The sequence below is a fragment of the Nyctereutes procyonoides genome, unplaced genomic scaffold, assembly GCF_905146905.1.
Source record: "Nyctereutes procyonoides isolate TBG_1078 unplaced genomic scaffold, NYPRO_anot_genome, whole genome shotgun sequence".
Taxonomy (NCBI): Eukaryota; Metazoa; Chordata; class Mammalia; order Carnivora; family Canidae; genus Nyctereutes; species Nyctereutes procyonoides.
This window is the reverse complement of record NW_026575131.1, coordinates 30,159,496-30,176,227: the sequence shown is the minus strand read 5'-3', so window position 1 is coordinate 30,176,227 and position 16,732 is coordinate 30,159,496. Positions and strand designations below refer to the sequence as shown.

Below are 16,732 nucleotides of genomic sequence, written 5' to 3'. Positions count from 1 at the left end.
GATTTTTTTATAATTACTAAATTAAGTAATAACAAAAGCATAATGTTTCATTTGGTTGCCATTTCATTAAATATCTAATGGTTCTGATTCAGCAATTCCTCCATACAATGAAACCGAAATAATTTTTCTCTTTTAGTTCTCATTATTTTCCTAAGCCCTTGAAAAAATGCATTGGCCCTAGTCCTTAGGGACATCTAAAAGTTAGATGTATGTATCTAAAGGTTAAAAAAGCAATACAATATGTGTTTATTCCTGGGTCTGATATGGCACTAGATAGTGGGCAGGTCTGCCAAAATAAAGCTGATGCTATTATAACCATGCAAAATCCCAATTAGCCCAAATGAATGGACTGAAATCACTAATGTTTTTTTTTTTTTTTAAAAAAAAAAAAAGCCCTGCTCTGATTTTACTGTGATTTGCGCACTTTCATTTGAAGTTCCCTTCAACATCACTTATAAAGATCACCTTGCTTTTCCAGCAAATTTCCAACCCTTAGTGCACAAGAATCACTTAGAACACTTGTTAAAAATGGAGACTCCTGGGCCCTGTCTCCAAACAATCTCTTTAATAGATCTAATTGGAGCCCAAAAATCAGAATTTTTAACGTTCTGAAATGATAAGGTGTTTAAACCCTGTGGGGAAACATTGCTTGATGCCTTGAGGTTGATAACAGCTGCTGAATGAGTCTTGGCTTTAAATACGGGACAACTTGAGTGAATTTAGGCCAATCCCTCTCAACCTTGGCTCACATCAGAATCACCTGGAGAGAACTTTTTTTTTTTTTTTTTTAATTTTTTTTTATTCATGATAGGCACACAGTGAGAGAGAGAGAGGCAGAGACACAGGCAGAGGGAGAAGAAGCAGGCTCCATGCACCGGGAGCCCGATGTGGGGTTCGATCCCGGGTCTCCAGGATCACGCCCTGGGCCAAAGGCAGGCGCCAAACCGCTGCGCCACCCAGGGATCCCTGGAGAGAACTTTTAATTTCATTACTCCCAAAGATTCTGATTTCTTTGATCTGGGGAGAGCTTGGGTATTGGTTTGTTGTTGTTGTTTTTTTAAAAGCTACCCTATATACAAAACAAGTTAACACATTGGTGTTAAGCCTAAGGGTATTTTTTAGTTCTCAGAAAGGATTAACCCACCCACTAAGGTGATGGTAAGGCCCAAACCTACAAGAAAAACACTGTGGCAGAGAATTAGCAAACTTAAAACCCATCCCCCGTCACATTCCCAGTTTGTTTTAGCCCCAACACCCCCAAGTCAGCCTTCCTGTTACAGCACAAAGAAACTGAGCCCTTCCCTTCAGTTTTTATCTGCTGGCAGAATGATTTAGTAGCTCTATTATAAAAGCAACTCCATTATAATTACAGTGTTGGAATTATAAACAAAACCAAAAAAAAAAATGCAAAAGGGATAGTCCTTTAATCAAAACTGTAAAACGGAACAATTTCTGGCTGCAGTTGAAAGCAAACTCTGAAATATTAAGAATAAGATCTCCAGTCCTTTGATTGGTGCCTCTTTCCCATAAGGACAACACTACACATTTTTTCAATTAAGCAGTTTGACAACCTGAAGGAACCCACAGTGCATGATTTAATGAGCACATACTGTATGCATGGTAATCGGCAGGCTGACAGTTTGCTCATTTCAAACTGACAAGAGAACATTGCACATTAGTAGAAAAGTTTTTTGGGTCTCTTTTCATTAAATAAGCTTTACAGTTGAGAAAAATTCCAACTGTACTGGCAAAGCTGTCGCTGGTGGTCCCGGGGTGACCTTACTCTCTGTCACTCTCCAAGTCTTCAAGTCTTGACAAAGAAATTACTTTTTAAAAACAAAGCATAAACATAAAATATAGATAACAAAAGGTCCTCTGATGTTGTCAAGGGTTATGTGGAGCCTTCTGAGTCATGACTCCACTTGTGATTTCACATCACACAAATCCTAACCCAGTAAGTGTTGGTTCTTCACAGTGATCACTTTATAAACTGGAAGGACTTTTGGAAAGAATGCCAAAATTGTTAAATTATTCAGCATTTCAGGGGCAGCATAGTGTACTGGAAAATAACATGGGCTTTAGTGACAGAGAAATAGGGGTTCAAATTCCCTTATGTGTAACTTTGATCAAATGACATCACTTCTCTGGGGCTCAGTTTTCTATCTATGAAATGTGGACAACAGCATTTGTTTTTGTTTGTTTGTTTGTTTTAATAAATTTATTTTTTATTGGTGTTCAATTTGCCAACACATAGAATAACACCCAGTGCTCATCCCATCAAGTGCCTCCCTCAGCGCCCGTCACCCAGTCACCCCCAACCCCTGCCCACCTCCCTTTCTACCACCCCTAGTTCGTTTCCCAGAGTTAGAAGTCTTTCATGTTCTGTCTCCCTTTCTGATATTTCCCACTCATTTTTTCTCCTTTCCCCTTTATTCCCTTTCACTATTTTTTATATTCCCCAAATGAATGAGACCATATAATGTTTGTCCTTCTCCGATTGACTTACTTCACTCAGCATAATACCCTCCAGTTCCATCCACGTTGAAGCAAACAGTGGGTATTGGACAATAGCATTTGTATGGAGAAGATCATAAACTGCTTCTCATGGTTGCTGACAACATAGGGGTACTTATATAAGTAGTAGCTAGATGACCCACAGAAGTTCTGAGTATGGAATGTGAACAAAGTTAACTACAGTCTGACTCTCCTGAGATTTCCATCAGGAGCGTTTATTGGGGTTCTGTAAGGACAACAGTAAACTAATATTAACACACCAATGTCTCAGTTAATTCTATCAAGAATCTGGAAGGTAGGTATTATTATACCATTTTTGTAAGATCTCAAAAACAGGAAGGGAACTTAGAGCTCCTATGAGAAATTTTTGACCTGATGTTTTAACTTTCCTGATGATAAGAATAAGAAATTCCTTCATTTTACTCTGCCTGCCAGGAAACTCAGAATGAATTTTTGTGCTCAGTGTTAATCTGCAGTTCTATTAGCAATATTGGCTAGTGGATTTGTTTCCTGATTTTCTAGACATATTTTATCAATCTTCTTTTAATTAGCTACAAGCCACCAGATATGAGGTACAGATTTCTTAACTAGCTGGTAAGGAAGCAATGACCAGGATTCATGTCGCCTGATTGCAGGGTAGGGACGCTCACATATACTATGGAAGCTATATAAATATTCTCACAAACAAATACAGGGAAGGCTAACGTATTGCTTAGGTCCAACGTCACAGAGAGGAGCAAATATTTGTATTAACCTTCTATTCAAAAGGACAGAATATGGAAGTTTCAGTGTCTTCTTTCTTTCTCTCTTTCTTTCTTTCTTCTTTCTTTCTTTCTTTCTTTCTTTTCTTTTCTTTTCTTTCTTTTTTTTTGACTTACTATTTATTTTAGAGAGAGTATCCTCAAGCAGACTTCCCACTGTGTACTGAGCTGATGTGGGGCTTCAGGCCAGGACTCCAAGATCAAGATCTGAGCCAAAAATCAAAAGTCGAGTATTCAACTGACTGAGCCACCCAGGCCCTCCTAGTGTTCTTATTTCTATAATGGGGATAGTATCCATTTCTTATCATTGCTGTGAAGATTCAGAGAGGATATTTGCAAAAGCATTCATTAGTATTTAATACATAGTAATATGTATTGATCATATTGAAATATGTATTGAAAATATGTATTGATCAAAACTGAAATATTGATCCTTTAAGATATAAATGCAGTTCTATTCATCAAAAGTAGTAAAACTCCAATGCATAACTCCTAAACATCATTTAGAAATCACTTACTGCTCTGAACTCCATGCACTAATGTAAAATTTGGCCTCCCACTGGGCCAGGATCCATACTTGCCACCCTTCTATCATATCACAAGGCACATAGAAATCTGGGAAAAGGGGATCCCTGGGTGGCGCAGCGGTTTGGCGCCTGCCTTTGGCCCAGGGCGCGATCCCGGAGACCTGGGATCGAGTCCCACATCGGGCTCCCGGTGCGTGGAGCCTGCTTCTCCCTCTGCCTGTGTCTCTGCCTCTCTCTCTCTCTCTGTATGACTATCGTAAACAAATAAAAAAAAATTAAAAAAAAAAGAAATCTGGGAAAGTTGTCCATAATCTCTAAATTTGTACTGTAAACATGTCCACTGGAAATACAGAACACTAACAAAAATATATACATATGAAGTTTTCAGATCTGATATATCATACTAGTATATACTAGTACTCTATGCACATACAGTATATGTATATACATACTAATGTACCCAGAGAACTGGGCTAAAATCATGGGTCTGTCTCCATGAGTTACAGCCACTGATTGTATCCAGAATGTAGCCAGATATATCAAGAAATTGTTCCTAAATTGTTCCTTTGTCCCAAAGGCAGTCCAGGAAAGGGAACTGTAGATCCTCACATCCATACCCTAATAACAATGGCATAATGTTTCCTCAGAAGAAATGGTGTGAGTGCAGTGGGCGAAGCTTTTGGAAACATACAAACTTGGATTTGAAGACTGGCTTGGCCATCCACCAGTCACAAGACATTGAGCAACATACTGAGTCTCAGAGCCATAGATTCTTCCACTGACAAATGGGGGAAATGCCTCTAATTTATATAAGTATTATAAGCAGGGATAATCAAAATATTTAACAACTAGTAATGTTGAGGGCACTACACAGAATGGACTTAATAGCTATTCTGGTGCATACCAATTAAATATGAACTCTGTTTGAGAAATTGAATTCCTCACTTGATCCTGGATCATGGGAGGTATTCAAATATATAAAATGCATTAAATAAAGCAAACACATGCTGTAACAATGTATAATGAAAAGCTTATAAGCAGTTAGTCATACAGATAGCTATCTTCTCCAAATACGCTTTTTATCACTTGTCTTGAGCTTTGATTCCACAATTTTATTAAATGGTCATTAACTTAAAATGATGAAACACTCATGTCTCTTGACTCACAATACTCGTCAAAAAATCCTGGACTCAAAAATACTTAAAGTGATCTCACTAGGAATTTTATTATGTTTACATTCACTTGTAATTCTTCTGTCAACTTAATGTAATGACACTTTCATTATTTTGAAGTATTCTTCTTTATCTCTGATAATACTTTTATCTTAAAGTTTGGTTTGTCTCATATAGCTACTCTAGACGTCTTATGCTGACTATTTCCATGGTATATCTTTTTCCATCAATTTACTTTTTTTTTTTTTAAGATTTTTATCTATTCGTTCATGAGACAGAGAGAGAGAGAGAGAGAGAGAGAGAGAGGCAAAGACACAGGCAGAGGGAGAAGCAGGTTCCATGCAGCGAGCCTGATGTGGGACTTGATCCCAGGTCTCCAGGATCATGCCCTGGGCTGAAGGCGGTGCTAAACTGCTGAGTCACTGGGGCTGCCCCATCAATTTACTTTAAACTTATCTGTATCTTCACATTTAAAAGTTATCTTGTAACAGAATATAGTTGTTCCTGTTGTTTTTTTTAACCCATTCTGATAAACTATGCAATTTAATTACAGTATATTTAGTTCGTTAACATTTAATATAATTACTGATATGGTTACATTTAGAGCTATGATTTTATTAATTTGTTTCCTATTTGCCTTTTCTGTTTCTTGTCCTCTGTTCCTACTTTCCTGAATTTTTTTGGAACTATTTTAGAAACTTTTGGGATTCTATTTTATCTTTTGGATTTTTTGTGATTGCTCTAAGCATTTAAATATATATTCTTGATCTTTCACAGTCTAATTAAGAGTTAATTTCATACCACCCCATATAAAATTTGAAAACTATGCAACTGTGTAAGTCCATTTACTATGCCTCCCAATCCTCTATGCTGTAATTGTCATATGTACTACATCTATACACAGTACATTATAAACACTACAAGGTAGTGTTATAATTTTGGCTGTAGAGCATCCTATTATTTTAAAGATACTAAGATAAAAAAAAAGATACTAAGATGAAAAAATGCTCTTATATTTACAGTCTCTGATATTCTTCATTCCTTTTTGAAGATTTAAGATTTCGTCTGGTGTTATCTCACTTCAGCCTGAATAACTTCCTCTAGCATTTCTTGTGGTGTAGGTCGGCTGACAATGAATGAATTCACTTAGTTTACTTTTATCTGAAAATGTCTTTAATTTGCCTCTATTCTCAAAGGATTTTTTTTTTCTCAAAGGATATTTTTGGTACATATCTACAATACAAGGATTTCTGTGTAAATAGGTTTTTTTGGTTGTTCCTTTTTTTTTTTTTTTTGACTTCAAAAATACCGTATTATTTTTTCTAGCCTCTTTAGTTTCTGATGAGAAGTCAGTGCTTATTTACAATGCTTTATAATTATAAAACATTGTTCCCTGGAAGATAATATGTCATTTTTCTCTGGCTGCTATCAGGATCTTCACTTTTTTGTTGGTGTCCTATAGTTTGAATACAGAGTGTATCTAGGCATGGTTTTCTTCAGATTTATCCTGTTTGGAGTTTGCTAAGCTTCTTGAGCTATGAATTTACCTTTTTCACCAAATTTGAACATTTTGGCCATTATTTCCTCAAATATTTTTCTGTCTCATTCTCTTTCACCTCTCCTAATACTCTGGTTATACACATTAGACATTTTTATTTTTATCACATAGATCCTTAAGTTTCTGTTTATTTTTTTCTGTTCAGTTTTTATTTATTTATCTATTTATTTATTTAGAATCTGACCTTTTTTACTCTTTAGAGGTACAAGTAAGGAAATTCTGTTCAGTTTTTCAAATCTCTTTTCTTCCTGTTCTTTAGAAAGAAAACTTCTATTAATCATACCTTCAGGTTCAGTGACCTTTCCCTCTGTTACTTCCAACAAGCATAGGCTTAGCCAGTGAATTCTTTTTCCAATATTGTATTTTTCAGTTCTAGAATTTCCATTTGATTCTTTTTTGGTAGTTTCTATTTACTATGATTTTATTCATCATGAGTGTATTTCTGTCCTTCATTGAGGATAGCTGTAACGGCTGCTTTAAAATCTTTGCAAATTCCCACATCTGGGTCATCTTGGAGTTATCTGAGATGAGTGGTTTTTCTCTTCAGAAGGGAATCATGTTTTCTTGGTTCTTCATATGTTATATAGTTTGGGGTTGTATCATGTGAATGTGAATATTGGGGGGTGGTGTAAAGACTCTGAAATCTGTTATAGTTCTTTGAAAAGTCTTGATTTATTTGTTATAGCAGGCAATTAATTTGGTTATACTCAAATTGAAAACTAGCTTTTGGGCAGCAATTCAAATCTCAGTCTAGTTCTCTGGTTGTTAGCTATGTCTGTTCCATGCATGCATGGTTTAGGGATTAGTCAAAGATTTATACATAGAATTGGGAGTTTCCGCTGTCTGCCTCTCTCCTTTCCGGGACTCTAGCTTCATTTTCCAGGGGCTACAGTTGTCCTGAACTCTGTTTGCTGGAGTTTCACACTAAAAAGACTGTGGTTTAAAAAAAATAATAATAAATAAAAATAAAAAGACTGTGGTTTTTCTATTGGAATTAGCCACACTAAATGACATTAACTTCACTAGACCCTCAGTCTAAAATGTGAAATGCAGGACTTACTCTGCACATGTCCCTGCTTTCAAGTCTTGAATCTCAATTCTCCTCCAAAATCTGCCTGTTTATTTTCACTCTCTAGGGCCTCAGGTAATTTCTTCTCCCATATTTTATAGTTGCTATCTGTGGAGAATGTCAGATTCAATAAAGCTTACTGAGCCATACTAGAAGTAGAAAGAAATAAAAACAATTAGAGGATATTCCTTTGCATTTCTGAATTTCTCTCCTCAAAACACTTAACCTCCACTCATTATCTCATCTGAGCAATGTTTGGTTTTGGTTTTAAGTAGAAACATAAGTCAGATTCAGAGCTTCCTTGATCATCTTCCCAAGTATATAAGAAGATTTGGAATAAAAGCACAGCATAAATTTAAATGATAAAATGATAATACATCAGTCAATTCTGCTGGCTCTTAGACTGGAAGCATTTAATCTCAAAGTAATGAGGCTCATACACGCTCATGACTACCAAAGATTATCTGCATGGTACTTTCCCACATTATTTATTTTACCTTATTTGTTAGTCTCAGATATTTCGACATCCTTCATTGAAAACTGCAATAGGTAACACCCTAAGAGAAATAGAATATTGAAAAACACAGAGTTGGTAAGTACACATTTCCTTCTTCTAATATTCCTTATCATTTCTTGAGAGCCTCTGTATGCAAGGCACCTTGCTAATAATTTCACATGAGTGGCCATCTCATCCTTCTAACCATTCTATGAGGTAGCTCCTATAACTAGCCTTATTTTATGGAAGAAGAAACCAGAGAGGTTAAGTGAGTTAACTGAGATCACAGCAAATAGCAGAAATCTGAGTCCTCTTAAAGAGAAAAAGCAAAGAGTGAGTATTTGGATTCATGAAACACATGCTCTTTACTATTAGGAGAGGAAAAAAGAAGGTTTTCTAAGCAAAGAGGAATGGTAGAGAGTGTAAAACTTGAAGTTATAGTTTACAATTCCTCTTTCCATTAATTACCAATATTAAAATGGCCCACATTCAGATATATATGATTCATATTGTCAACTTTCTTGTTAAAAATAGTCTTGCTGGGCAGCCCGGGTGGCTCAGCGGTTTAGCTCCATCTTCAGCCCAGGGCATGATCCTGGAGGCCCGGGATTGGGTCCCATGTCAGGCTCTCTGCATGGACCCTGCTTCTCCCTCTGCCTGTGTCTCTGCCTCTCTCTCTGCATTTCTCTGTGTCTCTCATGAATCAATAAAATCTTTAAAAAAAAACAAATAGTCTTGCTCCAGGGCTTACAAACACCAACCAGAACAATAACACAAGGATCAAATAATTCCATACAGGGACACCTGGGTGGCTCAGCAGTTGAGCATCTGCCTTCGGCTCAGGGCATGATCCCACGGTCCCGGGATCGAGTCCCACATCAGGCTCCCTGCATGGAGCCTGCTTCTCCCTCTGCCTATGTCTTTGCCTCTCTCTGTGTGTCTCTCATGAATAAACAAATAAAATCTTTAAAAATAATAATAATAATTCCATACAACCACTACTTCACTTCATTTCATTTACTTTCCTTAGACCTCCTCTGTTTTCCAGCTAAACTTTCTAGACAGTCAGGTGACTCACCAGTGAGAAGCAGGCACATTAAGAAATGAAGATGCCTGTCTCATCCAGCCAAAACTATCATTTGGCAAGTATTTCTAGAAGATTGTAGCAATGCCTCATGGTCCTACACATTTTAGGGGCAATCCCTAAATTGTAAAAATTGCAGAAACCTATGGGTTTCAAGTGATTGTGGAATGAGAGGAAAAAAAGGCAGGGCTAAAGGTAAGTGGGCAGATAATATAAAGTGAAACAGGAGACTGGGTCTTGACTAGAAGCAAGAAAAGGAGTATAATATCTTTGCTTTTTAGAACATGGGAAGTATTCAATATTGTATTTATTACACATGCTAAGTTGCTTGCTAAGCTTTCAGAATGGGAGTAACTGTTAAGAGAATAAAAATGAGAAGACATGGTAGAAAAGGAAAGGAGCAGGCATATGAGTTCCAGGGAGGTGTTAAAGGAACACAGTCCACTGACAACATGCTGGGCAAAGTCTACCACATTAACACATTTCTCTTCCTGTATTTTTATTTTTTTAAATACATATTCACCTTTTCAGTGAAACCATTCAAAGACATATAAAGACAAGTGATTATTTTATAAAGCTTAGTCTTTTCCTAAGCTTTATCTCACACTGCCCAAAGTATGCCATGAGACTTCCACTGACCAAGAAAAATCCCCTGCCATTTTAGGAGACGTGTTTCACATCAGAAGCATCCTCCTGCTTCATGAATTTCATTTCAATTCCACAATCATTCTCAAAGCTATGCAAAGCATAAAAACTTGATTTTGTAGCTGTTTGACCTTATTTTTCATACATAAAAAATTATTAAATGTGTGTAACTGTCTGGTTGGGAGAGAATCATATAATGGTGTGTCAATCAGGTAACAGCTAAGCTGCATTTCATGGAAAGAAAAGGTAGTACTTTCTTCAAGAAGTGAAGTCATCACTCCTTTATTTAACTGACATAATATTTATACCCTAATTTTAAAATGGCAGCTACAAATAGAAGTCAAGAGAGAGGGTAAATTCTCCAAGGGAAATGAACCCAGAAATGTTATCGTTTTAAAAGTTCTATTTTATATGTACATAAAAATGTCACTACTATTATAAGGATGCACCTATAGAAGGTGGATTATATCAAACTCCATGAAAACATTTCAAATTAAATAAATACTACCTCTCCAACTACTGCTATCTCTCCAGAATGCTCAGTGGCAGGATGCATGGAGCTTTTATAGGGGATCTAGGCAGGTAGGTGGTCCTGGGATAACTTCACCATGAACAAGAAATTCAAATGATCTTTTCAGCAGTGATCTGGATGGCCTCTAGGCAACTTCACTGGGGACACTCACCATGAATACCAGCTAGCACAACTGCATCGGTATTGTTAAAAGAGCAGAATAAAGGCACCCATGTGATTTCTGTAGCTGTTTCATTACTCTGCACAAGAGAGATTGTGGCTGAAGAGTGGCTTAAGTGGTTCAGACAAGATCTCATAAAGGGAGCAGCAGAACAGTACCTTGACACTCTATCTTCTCATTTCTGATACTGGACAGTTCTGACTGCATGATTTGAACCTCTTCAAGTGCTGGCCAGTAATGGCTCTGGGGTTTTCCATTTTGCAAAAAGATGAGGCTGACCCACAAGTCTGGTAGGAAGAGTACGACTCTGGTTTTATGGTGGTCTATGACAAATCATCTGTCTAAAGTGTATTTTGTGGGTCAGTTTCCTCTCTTTTCTTGAAATCATGGTGTCCACAAGACTCTGAGGGAATCTTTTAATGGAAGGAACATGCATTTTTGGTCCTAAGTTGGAATCCTACTAACGCATTTACTGTCTCTGTGTCTTATGCATCTCCTCAATTTCATTAAGCCTCACTTGCCACCTCTGTCAAATGAGTATAATAATATCTGAGGAGTATCATTATCAAAAAGATGATTTTTAAAATGCAGACAAAGCACAGTTTCTGGCCCATGTTGAATGTTCAGGCAAAGCGCCCCACCTTACTTGCAGGGATAACTCTGACGCAGAAAAGTCACAAGGGGGACAGAGGGACCTCACGGCCCATAAATCACTCATTGACAATGTACTCATCATCCAGCTGGTTGGTTCCTCTCTGCTCTGACCTCTACCTCTGGTATTCCTTCACATGACCTTCTTTGAAATAAAAGTATCACAGTTACAAACACCTATTCATTTCCTAAGATTTTGTTTAAAGATAATGATTACCTTCTTATCTAATGGTTTGGGGCCATATCATGCTACATGATCTGTTCAATGCAGTAATTAAACACAGATAATCATTCATTTGATAAATATTTATTGAATTCCTGCTAAAATGTCAGGCACAGTTCTCTATAGCAGTAAACATCATAGTCCCAAATCCTGCCTTCATGATACCTACATTCTGGTTGGGGAGACAGACCATAAATATAACAAAAATGTAAACTATATGGTTGGTTCAACAGTGCTATGTGCTCCAGAGAAACACAAAGTGGAAAGGAGATGGAGTGGTCAGGATGAGTCTTATGGTAAATGGTTAAATTATGGCCTTATCCCCCAAAAGAGATATGTTGAAGCCCTAACCTCTAGTACCTAAGATATGATCCTATTTAGAAACAGGGTCATAGCAGATATAATTAGTTAGGATGAGGTCATATTGGAGGAGGATGAAGTCACATCTCCTCCAGTATGACTAGTGTTCCTAAAGAAGATGACCATGGGAGTACAGAGCCCACATAGCAAGAACACCATGTGATGCCAAAGGCAGAGGCTAAAGAAAGGTAGCTCCAAGCCAAGCAATGCTAAAGACCTATCAGAAGCCAAGAAGAAGCAAAAAGTAAAAAATTCCCCTGCAGGTTTCAGAGGAAGAATGGCCCTGGTAACACCTCCCTTTCAGACTTGTGGCCTCCAAAATGGTGAGCTGATAAATTTCTATTGTCTTCAGTCATTCAGTTTGTGGTAATTCGTTATGGCAATCCCAGGAAATTAATACAGTGAATGTGGGGAACTTTTTGTATTTTTAAGCAAAGACGGTAACATCTCAGGAAAAGATCTGAATGAGATACAGGAGATGGCCATGAAGATGTTTCTAGAAGAAGAAAGTTCCAGGTGCAGAGAACAGAAAACTCAAAGGTCCAAGGCACGAAAATGCTAGAAGAATAACACTGAAGCCAGTGTGGCTGGACAGTGATGGGAGAGTGGTAGTAGACAAGGTCAGAGCCATGGCAGGGAGCTAGATGGTACTGGAACTTCTGGGCCGCTATAAGGATTTGGGCTTTTACTTGCAGCAAGGTGGAAAGCCAATGGGTAATTCTGAGCAGAGAGGGAATAAGATGTCATTTCAGTTTAGTAAGATCTCTCTGGCTCTTTGAGAATAAACTAAATAGATAGCCACTTTGAGGGGTTCTATAGCAATCCTGGAGAATAAAGATGCCAGTCAGGTTGCATGAGAGATAAGAAATAGTGGCCATCATCTGCTGCATATTTTGACAGTAGATCCAAAAGGATTTGCAATGGACTGGAGGCAGAGAGATATGCCTGACTTGTTGATAATTTTTTAGAATTAAATTAGAAATTTAACCATACCAATCATCTGAAGAAATGATCTTCCCAAGTGCCAGACCAGCTGAAAATACTGACAATATATTAGACAGAATAAGTAATCAGAATATATAAGGATCCTGAAATCAAGGGAAGAAATGAACAAGCAAATAGAAAAAATAGTGATTCAAAGAAGAAATCTCAATGGATAATTAATGATAAAAAAAAAAAAGAAGCTCAGTCTCACTAGAAGAAAATGCAAAACAAAATAATGGGATTTTATTTTTATTCTTCAAAGCAGTAAACATGAAAAAGCCTGACAAAATTCAGTGTTGTACAAAATACAGGAAAAAATGGTATAATATTCTAATTTACTTCTGGCAGAACCATGAATTTGCATATCATTCTAGTGAGCAATTTTATTACATTTATCAAAAGTGATACTACACATATCCTATGGTATACTGAATCCTCTTGCCAAATACATTGGGATCAAGAAACACATGCACAAGGAGATATATACTAAAAAGATCACTGCAGTGGTTTTACTAGGTTTTTTTTTTTTCAGTGTAGCAAAATGTGGAAATGACCTAAAATTTGCCCTGAAAGGGAGTAGGTAAAAAAAAAAAAAAAAAAAAAAAATGTGTTATAAGATGGAGTATTATGCAGTTGTTAAAAGAAATCAATTGCAAAAAAAAAAAAAGAAATCAATTGGTTTTATAGGCATCAACAGAGGTAAGTTTTGTAAATATGTCATGTGAAAAAACCTAACGAGAAGGAACATTTTAAACATGCAGTCACAATAGTTAATATGCTCTGGTTGTGGATACATATATGTGTATGTATAAATATTAACAACAAACTGGTCAAATACATCCCAAACCTGTGGTGGGAAATTTTGAGCAGGAGGTGCAGGCACCAGAGAAAATGGAAGGAAAGACAATTTGTGAGACCTAAAAGGGAATTTGAGTTAATTGATAATTTCCTTAAACAAACTAGCTGTAAGCAAGTCTGACTAAACAGAAACAGATTTTCTTTCTTTCTTTTTTTTTTGATAATGGGAATACAGATGTTTATTATATTACTATTTGTGGTCATCTATATTTTTATATATTTTCTTAAAATGGAGAAAGGAGAAGAGGGAAGAAGAGAGGGAAGGAGACACAAAGAAAAGAAGTGAGGAAGGGAAGGAAGGAAGGAGAAAGTAAGGCAGGAAATCAGTCCATCACCGGCTCTAACACACACTTAACCTGATCACAGATGGTTGGTTTTTAAAGGATAAAACTCAAAACTGTATTTTAGTCATCAGGGAGACTGGTGATGGGGATTCCTCCCAGGTTGGCTCAGCTTGGAGGGCTGACTTTAAGTTCAGCCAGCAGAGGGAACCATCCGTCATTCAGAAAGACATGCAGCTCTGCTAGGGGAAAGACAGCCGGCCACCAGCAGCCATTACCATCAGCACGTACCAGCGCCTCTGGAACCCCAGGGAAGAAGGAAACATACATTTACAGACAAAGTAAACTGAGAGCACGCCATGGACATCTTTTCAACCTTTCTAAAAGGCTCGTTGTAATTTTCTAGAATCAAGGGAACAATATACTTGATTAGTTCTCAGCAGACTTCGCAATTTTGCTTTTCATATTTCTCTCCTTGAAGCAAGTCCACCATTAACCTTCCATGTTCTAGGGCTTGAGATTAGGTTTTTTTTCCCTCTTTGAAAATGGAATTTGGGCTTTAAGAAAAGAGTTAGAGTTAGCTTGAAGGTAATTTTTGCTGCTAATAATCAAAGGAGTCTTCTCAAGGCAAGGAGGTCATTCTTGAAAGAAGCCAGAATGTTCCTTCTCATCCTAGAAGGAGAATCGGTGTAGGGAAAAAAGTTTGCAGGAAAGTACAGTAATCACAAAAGCCCCGAAAGACTCAATGCTTCCTCCTGCGTCAATACTGTATATTTAAAAATACCTTATATGTACACTTACTTGGAGACCTTAGGCCTTAAAGAAGCAGTTAGCCAAACGTTAAAGAAAAATCTGGCAATCCCTACATCTATACATAATGTATTGAGGAAGCAGAAGGCACCGGTATGGGGCTGGATTTATCCTAATGGCTTCACTCCATCAAGGCCCTAATATTTAAAGATTATCCTTGTGTGTGTCATCCTACAGGTGGGGTTTCAGTTGGTTCCTAACAAAAAGAAAGAAAGAAAGAAAGAAAGAAAGAAAGAAAGAAAGAAAGAAAGAAAGAAAGAAAGAAGAAAGAAAGAACACAGATAGGAAGGGAATGTTATGAATCAGTTACCAATGTAAATGTGCTATTTTTGTGCCTTTGAATTTGGGTGATGATAAACATGATTCCACACATTGAAATTAGACTTTTCAGAGCTAGTACACTGAATCATTTAATTTGTCTAACGGCTTATAATAATGTGGCTGCTCTGCTCTGCAATAAACATGGGATTTCCAAATGAACAAATGAAGTATGTGATAACTCCTTACGAATGGAAATGCTGCAAAAGGCATTCAGCAAGGGGGCTGCACACCCAGAGGATGGGTAAAACAGACATCCTATGCCCCTCCTCTGAGAACAAAAGAAAGAATCATATGGCCTCTGGTTCTACATTTTCTGTTCCTGGCTAGAAACACAGCTGAAGTCTCATAGTGAAATAACAGGGGACTGCTATTATGATTTGTCACAAGGTCACTTACCACACTCTTCAGGACAACACTTTCACTTCATGCTTCCAGATCATAAACCTCACGATGCTTCAGGAAAATAAGTTAGGGAGATAATTTTGCACAGTGGTTAAGAATGTTTGAATCCTAGGCTTTACTTGTCAAATGAGTACAGGATCCTATACATGTTGTCAACCCTCATGCTCATTCTTCTCCATGGTAAAAATGAGGACAGTAACTCTGCTTTCCTCATAGAATGAGGGAGACAGTTTCTGTAAAGGACCTGGAACATGATTAGAATTCAGTAGAGTAGATACCATTACTTTTTTAAAAATCATCTTTGTCGTCATCATCAGCATCATCATCATTCATCATCATGGTCATTACTATTCTTATGCTTAATAGTATCTACAATTGCATCCATTATCCTCATTTTCATTCAAAGTTCATTAGAAGCACAAGTCACTGCATTGTTCAGTAATTAATTACTTACATTCATTTAAAGTATTTACTGGGTATCCAGTAAGTGACTCTAAGCACTATGCTAGGGTCTGGGCTACGAAGGTGATCAAAATCAAACTATCTCTGACTTGTGGAGGTTCTTAGGGGAGCCTCACACAAGTCAAAGACTCCCCCAGGGAGCGTATCTCTCCTAGTTGATCCAAGAGATCTAAAAGGCAAGCAGTAGATCGTTCTAAGATATACTAAAACGATGGAAGTTGGATGAAATGTGAGACTTGCAGGATGAGGAGTGAGAGTCTGGCATTCTAGGGACAGAAAACACAACATTCAAAGAGTATATGGTGTCTCTTCATTGTTATTAAAAGTAGGTGTAAAACTCTACATTGAATGGTTCAATTTAATTAAATAAACAAGTATATATCAAATAAGCCCCAGGAGTCAGGCACTATGCTGAGTCCTGCAACACAATAGTCAGCCTTACCTTCCAGTATTTACTCATTTGTTTAAAATATGCCCTAAAGTCAGTATTTACAACCAAGAATTCTACCTTTAGTTTTTGATCCCAAAGAGATTCCATGTGTATGGAAAACCTGTAATGCTTTCTCTGGTTAGACAAGGAATGCTACATAAGCCAAATAATTTCCTTTCTGTTTTAGAGGCCCAGAATCTTACAATCAAATTTAGTTCATTCCAAGGACTCACCAACTTACAGCAGTAAAGATGGTCATATTTTTGTTTTATGATTAATTGTTCTATTGCTTGCCCACTACCTTTAATCTAGTAGATAGCTTCAAATTCTTTGGGGACTTGGTAGAAGGGAAAAACGAAAGGAAAGTTCAAAGAGGAACAGAGGGCAAATTTCTTGAGGTCTGGGAACTCTCCAAAGCACCTTTTAAAGTTT

The 16,732-nt window shown here is 37.2% G+C and overlaps 1 protein-coding gene across 5 annotated transcripts in view; it reads right to left on the bottom strand.

The window, feature by feature from the left end:
- FHIT (fragile histidine triad diadenosine triphosphatase) overlaps positions 1–16,732 on the bottom strand; it is a 1,388,110-nt gene that overhangs the window by 1,001,228 nt on the left and 370,150 nt on the right. Inside the window, exon 1 of one of the 5 annotated variants that reach the window (XM_055344939.1) lies at positions 8,099–8,118. The exons of the other annotated variants lie outside the window; for them this stretch is intronic. The gene's annotated coding sequence lies outside the window, so the exon portion shown is untranslated. Of the gene's footprint in view, positions 1–8,098; positions 8,119–16,732 lie in introns of those variants that run through there. 5 annotated transcript variants of the gene reach the window in all.